General features: G+C 37.0%; 1 protein-coding gene across 1 annotated transcript in view; it reads left to right on the top strand.

Annotated features, from left to right (window-relative positions):
* Nucleotides 1-17572, top strand: part of LOC129224475 (endothelial cell-selective adhesion molecule-like) — a 112285-nt gene that overhangs the window by 27629 nt on the left and 67084 nt on the right. The gene's annotated exons all lie outside the window — the stretch shown is intronic.

The raw sequence follows: 17572 nt of genomic DNA, 5'->3' as shown, positions 1-17572 counted from the left end.
TGTTTCTCTTCACTCCAAATAACTTATTTTGGGTGAGGCAAATGCAAAACATTATATATTCTTTTAAATTCTTTTTAACAAGCAATTTACTTCATTTAAATTTATTTATCAAATAAAAAGTGTCGATTATACTGAATTAAGTCAATAAATTTAGTTTTTCGCTAACATATTTAAAAGGTAGAGAAATGGTTATATGTTTTAATGCATCTAATTTTTGGAATTTTGAAAGTCTGTTTACGTGGGAATATGTTGGAATGAAAAATACAATTTCATTACGTTTTCATAAAAAAAAATATTTTTAACTAGCATTACAAGAACAAAGTCAGCTTTACACGCCAAATACCGACAGCCCGGGTACTAGCACTGTTTCCCTTTGCACACCTCTACCCCTATTTCTTGTAAGGCTAATGTAAAACATTGTAAAAATGTCAATAGAAAATTCGAAGACATTAGTAAGGCTAGCATAAGTATCTAATTTGCAGGTTATTTTATTCTTCGTGGATGTCTTCAGAGAAAAGGTATTACGTGAAACTTTTATTTCAGAGTAGCACATGTCTTCAAAAAAGAGAAAAATTGGATTTTTTTTTTATTCCTAGAACTTTTTAGGATGTGAGCCTTTGTTTTACTGTGTCACAGTCGTTATAAGTCTTTTGCAGAAAGGAAACTTTTACGTGTGCGCTTTTTTTATGTACTGTTTCACAGCCGTCGTTTAATACATTAAACGAAAAGCGCTTTGCGTATAATCTGGGTCCATTCTATGCCTATTCAGAAAAAGAAGGAAAAGACCATTTTCATCTTCACCATCTCAGATTTTTTCTGACATTTTAGGAAGGTGTTTCGTTGTTATTGACATAGAAAAATATGACGATTAAACCATTTATTGTTTAAAATTAATGAGTCAACGCTAATATTGACATTTTTATGAATATAAGCACGCCCCAAGCTGTAGTTGGATACTCTACAGTGCTGTAGTTGGAAGAGATACATTTGGAGAAACTCCTCTTCAGATCTGGGGGGGACTTATCGAAAGAAAGGGTGGTTTGAAACCAATTTGCATAATTTTCACAGTAAAAAAAAAAAACAATTATTCTGAGTTCAGCATCCATGCCCCCGAATCCCTACTTTTACCAATTAGACTGAACCTGCCATTTGGTAGCAAGATCTGGTGGACATTTCAAACGCAAAATATGCTCTTTTTTGTCACCCATAACTTTTATTTAGATGATACGATATAAAATGATTACTACAAAATTTGAAATTGCAGGAGACATTTCAGTATTTAAACTTTTTTACATTAGGAATACGTGGTAAAAAAAAAAAAATCTTACTCCACACATTCAACATCGAGCCGTACTTAAGAATTGTTTTCATCCTAAAAGTAAAATACTTATCATCGAATTCTCAAAGACTTGTTCTTCATCCAGAAGTTTTTTCATTTGAAATCACAGGAGTCCGTTTTTTAAGTACAGTAGAAACTCACAAATCCGAATAGCAAAAATTCGGACTCCAGGAAATCCAGAACGATTATTATTTTTAATGAAAAATAAAAATAGGTAAACCCCACGCGATTATACCACATTGGATGAATTACATGTAGTTTGCACCTTTCAATGTTGAAAAACAAAATTGGCGTCCCTCGTGATTCGATCATCCGTCACATTAGTCCGGATTTTCAAGAGTCTACCATAACATCCGTTAGCCACATGACATCTTAATTTCTTAGAAACTAGAAGGATCTAGACGGGTTCTGTAATGCCAGACACTAGTTGATAATCAGCTCTATGTTACTAGGTAGCTAATTTAAGTTGTCAGGAAATTCAATGGGGTACTTAGCGCATTACACAATACTTGCCGTCGGTAAGGACTGCAAAGAATGCTTTTAACTGTTAATGCAGTCTTTTATCCATTGAAATTCTAGGTGCACTCCAGATTACTTGTCGGTGGTAATAACTGCAGAGAATGTGCTACTAGCAGTTTTTCTCTGTTGGAACACTAGGTGCATTCCAGATTACTTGGTGATGGTAATGACTGCACAGAGAATGTGTTTTTAACTGCTAATTCAGGTTTTTCTCAGTTGGAATACAGTGCACACTCTAGATTATTTGCCGGTGGTAATGACTGCAGAGAATGTGCTTCCAACTGTTAATGCAGTTTTTTCTCCATTGAAATGCTAGGTGCACTCCAGATTACTTGGTGATGGTAATGACTGCAGAGAATGTGCTTATAACTGCTATGCAGATTTTTCTCAGTTGAAATACTTGGTACTCTACAGATTATTTGCCTGTGGTAATGACTGCAGAGAATGTGCATCAAACTGTTAAAGCCGTATTTTCTCCGTTGGAATACTAGGTTCACTCCAGGTTACTTGCCGGTGGTAATGACTGCAGAAAATGTTCTTCTAACTGTTAATGCAGTTTTTTCTCCGTTGCAGTACTAGGTGCACTCCAGATTACTTGCCAGTGGTAAGGACTGCAGAGATTGTGCCTCTAGCTGTTTAAGCAGTTTTTCCTCGTCGGAATGCTAGGTGCATTCAAGATTACTTGCAGATGGTAAGGACAGCAAAGTTTGTGTTTCCGATTATAGAGAAAACATAAATTTAGATTTTTTTGTACGTACCACTGGTAAGGGTAAATATAAGTATTTAATTATTAAGTATGATACTTATTCAACTCTAATGCACAGTCTGAAAGTCTGTCTCTGCAATTTTGCGTTAGAAGACCGAAGATGTATTAAGATATTATTAAAGCATTGCTCATAGCGATGTCGTTGTAGTATCTGGCTCGTCTTACGTTGCTAACGCTAGACTGCCGTGTGAAGGTGAAATGCAGTAACTGCAAAATTTTCATTTTCTTATTTTCTTGTGTTTTTTCATGTATTGTACGGTTGCTTTATTGTACAAGCTTGCTTATTTGGTATCCCCAGGAAAAAGTGCGAAAAAACGTAAAATTCCAACATTTTGCTATTGTCAGTATTTAATCCAAAACTCGTTTCTTCAAATTTCTCAAAAACTCATTTCTACAGATACTACCGTTTACCTGCACACGAAAGTAGACATTTTCAAGTTTTTAACTAGAAAAAGACTAAAATATGCTGAAACGAACCAGATTCAGAGAAAAAGAATCATATTTTAAACATCACTTATTTGAAGAAATAATCTACCAACTTCAGAAACAAACACGGAGTTAATTCAATTGTGGTGCATACATTTCTTGAATTATTTTTCCAGCTCAATATTAATAATGCTTTGTTAGTTACTGCAGAAGATAATTAGAGCCAGTTTTATTGGGAAGACACAAATATGCCAAAGAAACAATGAAACTTAATAACAAAGGAATCAAGTCTTGTGACGTTGATGGGAAGATTCCAAACGAGATTTCAGACAATGGAGACGACTTTTGATAAGCGAATTAACTGCGCTGGGGAAGACAAGATCATTATCAAATATAGATTTCTCTAATGTTTTTGTGCCTTTTCTTTTGTATGACCCAAATATTATGTACAAATGATTTAGTGTTGGTTGAGGCTCCACTGATTAAGCTAAATTGGATGTTTTTGTAAACTAATGGATCTGAACTAAATGGCATTTTCTATTGGAGCAATTTGTCATTTTTAAGTATTTATAAAAATACTATTCTCAAAATTTTAAGAAGTGATTTCTGGGGGAAAATGTCTTGGAAATGAAGTAAAAAGTACATTTGCTTTTGCATTTCTACATGCCAGTTATTCAAAGAAAATTAAAAAAATTGTAGGATTGTAGGGTAAAATACGGTAGAAAGTAAAAATATGACTAAACTTGTGGTGATTTTCGAACCAGTCCTTAATCAATATTCTCTAAATTAGCTAAGGTTGCAAATTATGTCAAACATACCTTTTAAACATTTTCAACTGACTTCTGGAAAAAAAAATAGCCTTACTCATCTGATGAAATATATACGTAAAAAATAAATAAACGAACAAATAAAGTAGTAGCACTTTTTAACAATGCAGTTAATATGCCGTAAAAAATCTCTTATCGATTTTCCAAAAAAAAAAAGAAAAAAAAAGAAGGGAAAAAAAAAGAAAAAAAACCCCCGAATTTATAATAAAAAAAACTTATAAAAAAAGATTTAATTAAAAAGAAAAATCAACGCAGACCGACCGACAGACATACCTTTTCCTCATCTCAAAACCTTACTTTCCAATTTTCAAATTTTCAATATTTCTTAAATCGTTACTTTCATTTTTTACTTTTTCTTTGTTTTCAGCGACATTTTAATGATGCATTCACTCCTCTCTCACGCTTATTTCTTCCTTATTTTAGTTTTACGCGAAAGTAGGCTGAAAAGGGGTTCCTCGTAACCCTAGAACACGTGTATGCAGGACTCCTGCTAATTTGTGCATTGAAATATTCTTTTATATTCTTTTAATTTTCTAGCACATATGTTCACTCTCAGATTCCACGTTCTTCATAAAGTTCATGCAAACAAGAGGGTCACACACATATTTGGAGTTTTTGAAGGTTGTTTTGCACAACAATTGATACGGCTCTTCAAATAGTGTTACCAATTATGAGCTGCATAGTTGCAAGTTCATTTATGACATGACCTTACGCTACAATTACTCATTTTGCTGTTTTTGAAGAAAACAAAATTAACATCGACAGGAAAAGCCATTTTCTTCGAAATGTCATTTTTTTCATTTTCATAACAAAATAAACAACCCTAAAATATTCTGTCCTATTACCCAATATCCTCCATTTGCTAACATAACCGTCGATTCATTTTTTTAAATATACAAAATGCATTTTTAAAGATTTAATAGCCTCTCTTTAGATAAATAATAAATCTTGCTTTAGTTTAAAGTATCTTTTCACTCGATGCTTCTTGCTTCCAGCGAAGCGAATAGAAAATTTGTGCAAGAAAAATCTTACAGTCAATGAATTTCGGAGATGAAAATAAATGGAATCTGCCGTCGATTCTAACCTCTTGGGAAGTGGTTACTACGCGTAATGGTCCACAAAATGATCGCATGAGTCTGTAAAGACATTAATAATATGTGAGTCACACATTAATAATAAATATGTCAACAGTTTTCTTATTGTTAAATTTTAGTTTATCTAGAAACTAGAATTCATACAACAATTTTGTTTTTCATATGTTTCAAGTTTTTTTCTTAAATCAAACAAAAATAATAACAGATAAAATAATGTTACAAATTCTGTAAATAGTAATTATTGTAGTAACGTAACCTGTAAATAATTTCCCGTAATGAATATACAACCCCTTAACATATGGCAAAAGTATACAACCCCCTATTCTTTTTTTCTTATTTCATTCACTGATTTTATCAATGAAAGTGTAGTTGTAGAACGTTGTAATATTTTTTGGAATATTTGAGATCTCTCTTTTCGGTGTGTATATAAACGGTTACGCTAGATAGGGAGTTTGAGTTTCGATTGAGAATTTGTTCTGAGAGTGTATTAGCTCTGTTTATTGCGAGGCATTTCGCTGTGTTGTTTTCGTATTTGGAAGTAAATACGTGTGTAAACGTTGAGTTTACGGTGCTGTGTGATAATTGCTTAACTGCTGATGATTAATTTAGAAGTTGCTAACGATTTCTCCCGTACATAGTGTAAATAAAGCTCCTGTGTTTTTATCAAGAACTGTGTCTTCATTTCAAGAAAGTGGAAGTCTCGCCGGAACCGTTACAATTTGGCGCCCAACGTGGGGCTACTTCAGGACTTTCTTGCAGTAAGTGTGACTTTGGACATTTTTTTCATAAAGACTTTTTAAATTTGGACTTGATTTTTATGGTGATTACTCGCGCAATGGATGAACAATTAAAACAACTTCTGGAAGCAATTAATGCTGTGAAAAGTGACTTGACCGAAAGTATGGCGACTAACCAAGAACAGTTAAATAGTGATTTAACTGCTAAAATTACTGCAAGTCAAGATGAAATAAAAAGTGACCTAACGTCGATGAAAACCATGAGGGAGAATCAACTAACCGCCATGGGAGATAAAGTTGATGCTCTGGAAGAAAAATTTGATACTGTGGAAGAGCGTATCGCCAATGTGGAAAATAAGTTGGAAGAAGAAGACAAGAAATTTACTTCATTTAAGGAAGAAATAATTAAAGACATGGAACGGAGATTGGCGACCGCGGAAAGCAGTTCTGTACAGTTTGGCGCTCCCACATCTGTTGCTCAACCGTCCATTAAACTGGCCAAATTTGATGGGAAAAGTTCGTGGCAGGCGTTCAAGACCCAATTCATGATAGTGGCGGAAGCGAACGGATGGGACTCTGCTACCAAGGGCCTGCCATCTTGCAGCATCCCTGAGCGGTGACGCAGCGGACATTCTTCAGACCCTTCCGGACAGCCAGCGCCTGGATTTCGCCGCCCTCACATCTGTGTTGGAGCTTCGCTTCGGTGAGAAGTGCCAGAAAGATTTCAGCCGACTCCAGTTGAAGTCCCGTTTCCAGAAAACCGGGGAAACCCTGCAAGAATTTGCGGCGGACATCGAGAGATTGTCTCATCTTGCTTTTTGCGACTGCCCTGCGGATGTTCGAGACAACCTGGCACTCAACTACTACATCGACGGGGTTCGAGATCCGGAAATCCAGAAAGCTCTACGGATGGCGGATGTCAAAGAACGAAATTCTGCTGTTGTGTATGCGATGAGATACGAGGCCGCCCAAGAAGCAACCCGTGTGGATCGCCATCTAATCCAGACTCAGGAAGCTGATGAGTCTGATTCCAGGTCGTCCCACCTCGCTGAACTTGAGAGACAACTCGGTGACTTGGCAAGACATCTGAGCAGCATAACAGCCCAAAAGAAACAAGAGCAGAAGTGCTGGAAATGCGGTAGTGAAGGACACCTGCGAAGGAGTCGTCCGGCTCGCCAAGCTACGCGAGGGAAAGAGATCACCTCCACCAGAGCTCTGCAGATTTCCTCTACTAGTAGTGGCAGTGATGGACTTTTCATTTACGCACATGTAAATGGGAATCCTTGCAAACTGATTGTCGACACTGGAGCCAATGTGACAATCGTTAGGACAGATGTGGCTGGTGAATTTGGATTGAAACTGTTGTGGACATCGCCACGCGTAAGTCTCCAGACTGTGACAGGTGACAAAATTGAGATTGAGGGTAAAGTGGACTTGGAAATAGTGTTTGGGAATGCCACCTACCATCATACGGCATTCGTTGCTGATATCACGGACCCCTTCATTCTCGGATTGGACTTTTTAAAGAAGTATGACTTCAACCTCGACTTCAAGACTAATGAGCTGCACTCGATGAGAGAAGACATAGCCGTTTTCCCCGCAGAAAGTGATGTAAAATCCGCTCATCAAATAATAGCCCAAACAGATTTATCGATTCCCTCAAGGTCAGAATCATTAATACCTGGCTCCCTTGAAGAAAGCAATAGTTTTCGATTTGGACTCATTGAATACCCTAACCTAAGCAATAACCTAAAAGGAGTGCTGGTAGCATCTACACTTGTGGACCTTTCTAAGGATGTAATTCCTGTAAGAGTCGCCAACGTGAGTGAAAGGCCAAGGAATATTCGGAAAGGTGAAGTGTTAGCGACTTGTACTCCAGTAAACTGCATCATTTAAAGAATAAATTCCCTCGAAACTGTGTCTTCTGAGTCCTTGACATCGAAGTTAATTGGGAGTGCGCCATTATCGAAAGATCAAAGAACTGCTGCGGAACAATTGGTGGACGACTTCAAGCATCTGTTTTCCTCTACATCGGAGGATGTTGGCCGTACGAATTTAACGCAGCATAGGATTTACACTGGAGAACATCCCCCTATTAAACAGCATCCAAGACGACTACCGTTCGCTAAGAAGGAAGAGGTCGAAACCCTCCTGAAAGAGATGAAGGAGAATGATGTAATCGAACCCTCATCCAGTCCTTGGGCCTCTCCCATCGTCTTGGTCCGAAGAAAGATGGCTCCACCAGATTTTGTGTCGATTACCGACGGCTGAATGAAATCACCAAGAAAGATAGTTACCCTCTTCCACGGATAGACGACACCTTGGACACTCTTTCCGGACACAAGTGGTTTTCGACCCTGGACTTGAAGAGCGGCTACTGGCAGGTTGAGATACACCCTGATGACCGAGAGAAGACAGCGTTTACAACTGGACAAGGCTTATGGCAGTTCAAAGTGATGCCCTTCGGCCTCTGCAATGCACCAGCTACGTTCGAGCGTCTTATGGAGACAGTGTTAAGAGGACTTTCCTACGAATCCTGTCTGGTCTACTTAGACGATATCATCATCGTGGGACGCAGTTTCGAAAAACATCTGGCAAATCTTAGGAAGGTGCTGCAGAAGCTTAAGGAAGCCAATCTGAAGTTAAGCCCGTCCAAATGTAATTTGTTCCGCCGGGAAGTGAACTACCTTGGTCACATCATCTCTTCTGAAGGTGTACAAACCGATCCAGAAAAGGTATCTGCAGTCAAGAGTTGGAGTCGTCCCGAAAACATCCATCAGCTGCGAAGTTTCCTGGGGCTCTGCACGTACTACAGGAAGTTTGTAAAGGGTTTTTCCAACATTGCACGACCTTTGCATAAGCTGACGGAGAGCAAGCAAAAGTTTGAATGGTCCAAAGCATGCGTAGATGCATTTCTACGACTGAAGGAGGCTTTAACATCAACGCCTATCCTCGCCTATCCTCAGCCTGAAAAAATCCTTCATCCTGGACACTGATGCGAGCCACGAGGGCATCGGAGCTGTTTTATCCCAAGAAATTGACGGCAATGAACATGTCATCGCTTACTGGAGCAAATGCTTATCAAAGTCGGAGCGAAATTACTGCGTCACCAGAAAGGAGTTACTGGCCATAGTGAAAGCTGTTGAACACTTCCATCATTACCTCTACGGCCGAAAGTTTCTGCTTCGGACAGATCATGCCTCGTTAACTTGGCTTTTGAACTTCAGGAATCCAGAAGGCCAGATAGCCAGGTGGATACAGCGGCTCCAGGAATATGACATGGAGATCAAGCACCGAAAAGGTTTGTCTCACGGTAATGCAGACGCTTTATCAAGGAGACCCTGTCCTGAGAACTGCAATTATTGTTCCCGAATCGAGAAACAGTATGGAACGACTAGCCCTATTGTCTATCAGGTGACAGTGACTCCAACATCTTCAGAACCTGATCCATGGAGTGACGACCAAGTTCGAAAAGATCAACATGAAGACCCCGACATAAAACCAATTTTGGAGTTCATGGAGAGTGACAGTCGGCGACCTAGCTGGCAGGACGTTTCCATCTTTAGTCCTGCAACAAAAAGATACTGGGCTTTATGGAACTCGCTCCATTTACGGAACGGCGTGCTACACCGAAAATGGGAATCTGATGACGGCAAAACGTCTAGGTGGCAGTTACTACTTCCCCGATCAAGGATTTCAGATGTTGTGAAAGAAATACATAGTAGTGCGACTGGAGGACATTTTGGTGTCTTGAAAACCCTCAATAAAGTTCGGGAGCGCTTCTTCTGGAGCAAGGCGAAGGATGACGTGGAGAAGTGGTGCCATTCTTGTGACGCCTGTGCTGCTCGTAAAGGACCGCTGATGGGAACAAATACATTCTTGTTTCCATCGACTACTTCACCAAATGGGCGGAAGCATATCCCATTCCAGATCAAGAAGCTACCACCGTAGCAGAGACTTTAGTCCAACATTGGATCTCGAGATACGGAACACCTTTGCAGATTCATTCCGATCAAGGGAGGAATTTCAGCTCTGCTGTGTTTAAGGGCCTATGTCAAATTTTCGGAATTGAGAAAACTAGGACAACACCACTACACCCACAATCGGACGGCATGGTGGAGAGATTTAACCGCACAATCCTGAATAATCTCTCACTTATGGTCTCCAGAAATCAACAGGATTGGGACAAGAAGCTACCTTTGTTCCTGCTGGCCTACCGTAGTGCTGTCCACGAGACTACCGGATATGCCCCATCTCAGATGCTCTTCGGACGAGAGCTTCGGCTACCTTGTGATCTCGTCTTCGGTCGTCCTCCGGATGCGCCTGCATCGCCTGAGGAGTACATCCAGGATCTCCAGGCCCGGTTGGAAGACGTTCATAACTTCGCACGAGAGCGAATCAACATCGCGGCGGAGAAGATGAAGACCCGATACGACACAAGGTCACCTGGACATGAATTCAACGAAGGCGACAAGGTTTGGTTATGGAATCCCATCCGACGGAAAGGTCTGTCACCCAAATTGCAGTCGCATTGGGATGGACCCTACAAAGTCCTTAACCGACTAAATGACGTCGCAGTGAGGATCCAAAAATCACCTAATGCAAAACCTAGGGTTGTACATTATGATCGGTTAGCCCCATACTATGGCCATAGTTCATGAGTATTACGTAAACAACCATGGTTGATAACATAAAAGTTGTAGATAATTTTTTTGCTTTTAATGTTTAGTAATATTTCTTGTTATTATTGTGTCTCCTATGCATTATTGGTTATTATTTAATGTGTGTATTTGTGAACTTGTGATAGACTTGTGTTTGCACCCTTTCTGGGGATTGTACTGCCCGGGACGTGCAGTCCTTGGGAAGGGGGCAATGTTACAAATTCTGTAAATAGTAATTATTGTAGTAACGTAACCTGTAAATAATTTCCCGTAATGAATATACAACCCCTTAACATATGGCAAAAGTATACAACCCCCTATTCTTTTTTTCTTATTTCATTCACTGATTTTATCAATGAAAGTGTAGTTGTAGAACGTTGTAGCATTTTCTGGAATATTTGAGATCTCTCTTTTCGGTGTGTATATAAACGGTTACGCTGGATAGGGAGTTTTAGTTTCGATTGAGAATTTGTTCTGAGAGTGTATTAGCTCTGTTTATTGCGAGGCATTTCGCTGTGTTGTTTTCGTATTTGGAAGTAAATACGTGTGTAAACGTTGAGTTTACGGTGTTGTGTGATAATTGCTTAATTGCTGATGATTAATTTAGAAGTTGTTAACCATTTCTCCTGTACATAGTGTAAATAAAGCTCCTGTGTTTTTATCAAGAACTGTGTCTTCATTTCAAGAAAGTGGAAGTCTCGCCGGAACCGTTACAATAGTAAGGAATAATAAAACACGAATAGGTTTGACTGTAGATGAATTGCCGTAGTTATCTGTATAGGACCATTCCACGAAAAAATATATTTTATTAAAAAAGTAATAATTTTAAAGGGTTATGACGAAATTTTTTACAAAAAAAAAAAAAAAAAAAAAAATCACACATAAGTTTATAATTTGTTAAGCAAAAAAAATTGTTCATTAATATTTTCAAGTATTATATTTAATGAAATATATGAGGCGTCACGAGCGGGACAGAATGAACGTTTTCCGTGGAATGGACCTGTAGCTCCCTACAGTTAAATAAACATAAAATGACATTTCCCTGCCTTTTACAGGTACCGTTTTGTAACGCTGAAATGTTTCTGCTTCACATTTTCCACGGTTAGTGCAGTGACAAATAGGGGAAGCATACAGAGGATTTTATTTAAAGTTTGAGAAATTTTAAGAGTAACAGAGATCAAGACAGTACGGGTTCCAAGAGAAAAAAATAGTTATTTCTTTTCCTTTCCTTTTACAAAGTAATGTAGACTTTGTAGCCACGATTATAATCTCGGCGTAAATGTTCATTTTACCCACTCAAAACCGCTTCTAGGATCTGCCACTGGTTCTTCCCGGTACTGCCTTTCTAGAAAAAAAAAATCTTTTCACATTAAAATGATCATGAATCCGGACTCAATCGGAGCTTAGGTTTCAGAGTATTCAGGCGTCCCTAGAACATTACTTGTGCAACACGGTTTCGATATTACACGGTACGAAATTTGCGACTATTATAACTCGGATATGATATTACACAGTACAAAGCTTGAATTTAACTCTTCCCGGTATTGATATGAAACGAATTTTAAAAAGATGAAATTTTATTTTTTTCATTACACTGCTAAAATATTATTAAAAAACGAGCTGATGTGTGAATCACATGATTTCATTTTACTCCAATTTAATGTCATTTTCCCATTATTGGCAATTTTAATGTGATTCAATAGTTTACTCTTTAAATATGACCAACAGTGGCCAAATTGAAACCAGAAAAAAAATCGCCAAATTTGTCGCCAAGTTGGCGACAAAATTTGGCGATCAAAAGACTGCCGATATATCGCCAAGTGTTACACTAGTGTCCACTAAATTTTAACCCCACTTGAGTTTAAATCGAAATTAACAATGATTTCCCCCTAAAAAGGGACAAAAGACCCCTTTAGAAACACCCAAATGCAACCAAAAGGATAGGTGCACAATTAGACCCCACAAGGAGTCTACGTACCAAATTTCAACTTTCTACGGCATACCTTTCTTGAGTTATGTGACATACATCCGCACATACGTACATACAGATGTCACGAGAAAACTCGTTGCAATTAACTCGGGAGTCGTCAAAATGGATATTTCGCGTGTCTATATGTTCTTAGGCACTTATCCAAGTGTGGTCGAGTCCAAAAAAACCTCATCATTCATTAGGAGGTGAGCAAAATGAAAATTAAGTTCGATTTTTGAGTGAAAATATTTTCGCGAATACTTCCTTTTTCGTAAAAAGAAGTAAAAATGTCTCGTGTAACACGGTTTCGATACTACACGGGCGGAATTAACCGTGTTATACGAGGGACCCCTGTGTATAAAATCATGCCTTTTAACTAATAATATTATTTTATTAATTTTTAGTTAAAAAAAGTTTAATATTTTAAGAAACGTGAAGTATAGTTTCTCTATTGAAGAGGCACTGCTCCTTCTTCTAGGATCTCATGAATACTAAAACTACTCACATCTATCTTTAAATACAGAATATCCACACTACGAATCCACTAAATCTGCAATTGGTGAGAATATTATTTCTTTCAATAGGTAGTCATTAATTTTTCTCCAATGCTGATGGACACCTAAATATTTCCGCTACTAACTGCTTTACGTTCTTTTAGCTTTGTACGCGCAACTATCAGGAAACTCGGATGCTTCTCCAAAGGAATGTATAAAACACTTTTCGAGGGGTGTTCCATGCATCGTTCTCTGTAACCATTTTGGAAACGCAACGAAACCGAACATATTCGTGTTATTTTCCTGCTATCTCCTTTTCCTTTTGTTCGGATATGTACAGTAATGGAATGCATGGACAGATTCATTTGGGATCAGGAAGTTAATGAAGTTCGACATTGTTCCACAAAAAGCTTTCTTTAATGATATTACCTTTACATGTAAAAGCTCTCTCTCTTCTGTCCAAATGTGGCTTTTCTTTTGGGCCTCCAACACAAATCCTGAATAATTAGAAATGTGTGTAATTCACAGATAAAGGCTCAACATCTGATACGTACTTTCCTTGTAGCTTTTATGCAGCTTAGCACAAAATTGAAGGATATAGTTTTTTACTTCCTTTTACAAAAAAGAAAGTATTGTGTTCGCGAAAAAAATTTCATTCAAAAATCGGCCTTAATTTCCATTTTGCTCACCCCTGAATGAATGTTGAGTTTTTTTTTTCAACTCGACCACACGTGGATAAGTGCTTAAGAACATACAGACCCTCGAAATATCAATTTTGACAATTCCCGAGTTAATTACAACGAGTTTTCTCGTGAATTCCGTATGTACGTATGTATATATGTGCGGATGTGAGTGTGTGCGGATGTGTGTATGTGTGTCGCATAACTCAAGAACGGTATGTCTTAGAAAGTTGAAATTTGATACGTAGACTCGTAGTGGGGTCTAGTTGTGCACCTCCCCTTTTGGTTGCATTCGGGTGTTTCTAAAGGGGTCTTTTGATCCTTTTAGAGGGAAGTCATTGTTAATTTCGATGCAAACTCAAGTGGTGCTATAATTTGTCGGACACTTGTCGATATATCGCCAGTCTTTTGGTTGCCTAGTTTTGTCGATTTGGCGAATTTGGCGATTTTTTTTTAAAAATCTGGCTTAAATTTGGCCATTGTTGATGATATTTAGAGTTAATTGAATCACATTAAAACTGCCAATAAAGGGAAAATAACTTTAAGTTGGTGTAAAAGGAAGTCATGTGACGCACACATCAGCTCGTTTCCTTTGTATACTGCTCTTATATTTGTAATATAAAGGTACCAGCAAGATTTGCGATAGTCATTTAAAATACTTTTATTCGCAATTTCTCTATTGTAACGACCTCAGTAATATTTTAATTGCGCTATTGAATCTAGTGTGATAAATTCGAAGAAAAACTCTTCATGTATTGTATATTTATTACGAATTATGAAGTGACAATAATGAAAACCATTTCGAATGAATTATCAACCCGGTCAATCCGCCACTTAGGATAACCTTGAACAACGTAAGAAATAGGGTATAAGATTAATTATTTTAGTAAGTTATGCCAATTTAAACCAGAGAAATAAAATCTGCAAAAGGTTTAAAACTCCTCATTTTTATTTTGCATTATCGCAACGTTTCTATAACTCAGCGTAAGGTGAGTGCGGCAAATAATTCCATGTAGACCAACGAAGGCCAAAAACCAGTTGTCTACGGAGAACGAAAAACATCCCCTAAATCGTGACTTTTTGTGATCAGAAAGCCCAACTTATAATGAAGCGTTATCAAAAGCAGTTTGTTATTAACAGGAAAAAGTGTAGCAACAGTTATGAGAAAAGTGTCGTTTCAAAATTGCCTGATCTTATTTTATGGTAAATTTTATTTCTTCTCTGTTCACTTGAGTTAATTAGTGTAAAACAGAGTTCGTGATTTTTTTTTATTAAAAAAAATAAAAAATAAAAAAAGGCGGATTTAAAACAAAAATTAAATTAGATTTTTTAAATTTTTATTAAATTTACTTTACATTTATAAACATAATATATTTCATACAGTAGATGACTCTATTCAGCTTACTTTTCAAACGAAGATAAGTTCTCTAACTATTCAATACATTTTTAAGATTTATAAATACATTATAATGCTTTGATAAGAAGTGATTTGGCTTTATTCTTTGCTTAAAAATATTGTTTCCATCATCATGTACGTTTTAGTGCAAAAGAATATGTTGAGCAATTACTTTTCTTAATTATATCGGTGATGATGTATGAGAAAAACTGAAAAATTTTATTTGGTTCTATACTCAATTGAACTGCAATTTTGGAGTAAAAGCAATATTGCAAGAAGGAAAATCTGTTTCACACACATCAAGAGGAATCTATGTAGTTTTGCATTTTGAAGTTATGATTGTATAATGCAGTGTAGTTAAATTTAGAGCAACACATTCTAAACATGCAAAATTAATTTACAATAATAAAATGAACTGATTTTGATTAAGGATTTTAATAAAAAATCACTTGATTCAAATCAATTGCTTTAAATCAATGATTTTTAAAAAAATCAATTGATTTAAATCATGATTTAAATCAAGCTGATTTAAATCAATGAACTCTGGTATAAAAAGGTTGTTATTTGTTCTAGAAAGTCGACAAGTTATTTATATGTAGTGATGAAGTAAAAAAGGAAAATGTCGCTGTGTATCACCATTTTTTTTTGTCATTTGATAACCCTAGAAAATTAGACTGTAGCCCAATAAGGCCGTGATTGGCAGTATTAGGACTCCTGTGTCGAGGATATGATCCAAGGCTGCATATGATGCACATACTCGTATTTGCACGAATTGTGCGTAGGAGGGACCAAAAAAATATAAAATAACGACTTATTAGTGCCCTGAATAGGGTGATTTAATTTTTCTCGTCTCAATTAAAATAAATATGGAGTTCTTGACAATCTTTTTGAGTTTATCGAATGCAATTAAATATGCTTTTATATTGGCAGTAAGGAATTTTCTATTTTAAAAAAAAGTTTGATTGTCTTTTTTTGTAGTTTCTTCAGAGTTGACCCTGTATAACTTGATATGAGCTATTTATTTTTTGAATGGAATCAACTGTATGTGCAAGAATATACGAATAGTTAAAACATTGCTGGATAGGTAACGTTTCAAACCTGTGAAGATAATTTACTCTTTTTCTTTACGCCCGCTATTCACTTTACCCCACATAACTGACTACAACTGCATTTATGTCGAGGACTGCATACTAAGTGCCTTGCCTCCATTATTTTATATACCGATGGATGGCAGCACCATCACCGGATCGAACATTTAATGAGACTTTAGAACTAGTCCAGGAGCTAATAGCTACCTAGTACTAGCACCCCCAGAGGTATCGTTTCACTTGGAGGACATTGAGACCACGAGCATATTTAACGTCGCCCAGTCCCCTTTAATGACGACGGTGGGTCTTCGACCATCGAGGTTCGAACCCAGGGCCCTCCGGCCCCGAATTCGACACTCTACCGATCGGGCTACCACGGCCCTTTACCCCACATTCCTCTATTAATACTTTAAAGAAGAAATCTACTGAAAGTAAAATGTAGGAAAGCCTAACTCGCTTATAGCGAGCCCTGATTTAACGAGAACCCGGATTTAGCAAGGAAATTGGAAACATTTGGTACAATGTTAAGCCTATGGGAGTATAATTCGCTTTTAACGAGCAAACCCCGCTTAAGACGAGCAATATTTCTGTGATTCATAAAATTTATATTGAGTTTCAGCTTCTCTCGGAAAATCCTTTAATGTTCTGAAGTCAACTGAAATTCAGCGATGAGTAATAAATCCTGATAAGAAGTGATATATTTTTTTTCTTTTAGTTTGTGGAGTAAAGAAGCATTTAAAAATTATATTTGAATGCAGTGTGTTCCTCAAAAACACTGACACAAGAAAGAGACATTCAGACAGTTCAAAGCAAATTAACCAACTTCTTTGGTACTATACAGAGATTAAAAAGAAGAAAAAAATCAACTATATAATGGGCCATTCCACGGAAAACGGTAATTTTGTCCCGCACTTGACGCTTCATATTTTTGATAAAAAATAATTATTGAAAAGGATGATGAAAAAAATTTTGTTGTTTAAGAAATCACAAACGCATGTATGACTTCTTAAGCAAAACTTTTCTTCAAAAATGATTTGTATTTATGAAACATAGGAACCGTCACGTGTAGGACAGAATGACCATTTTCAATGGAATGGGCTAATACATATTTTTTTTCAATGGTTTAAACAATTATTTCCAAAATAATGAGATATGTTTCCTTTAGGATGGAACCATAGCTTTCAAAATCTACTATTTGTTTCATCATTGCAGTATTGATGGAGCAAAAATATTAGCTTATTCATAAGCAAGTTACCAGAGGTTGAATTTGCATGTCCCGCACGTGACGCATGTAAATACATTTTATTTTAAATAACAAAATTGCGTAATAAAAATATAATTGTGTCAGGAGTATTCTTTGTATCAAATGTAAAGATTAAAAAAAACGCTTACCCCTGTTTCATTAAAATATTAAGAGATATGACGAAATGTTAATGAAATTTTAGCGTATTTTTGTCCCGCACGTTACGGTGGAATGACCCTGATGAATTTTTATGAGTTTTTTTCGCAAACTTACTTTTAACGAGCACTCGGTTATAACGAACAAGTATCGCGGTCCCTTTAAGCTCGCTATAAG

Source organism: Uloborus diversus, chromosome 6 (assembly GCF_026930045.1).
Source record: "Uloborus diversus isolate 005 chromosome 6, Udiv.v.3.1, whole genome shotgun sequence".
NCBI lineage: Eukaryota > Metazoa > Arthropoda > Arachnida > Araneae > Uloboridae > Uloborus > Uloborus diversus.
The sequence above is the reverse complement of the archived record's forward strand: the minus strand, read 5'-3'. Positions and strand labels throughout refer to the sequence as shown.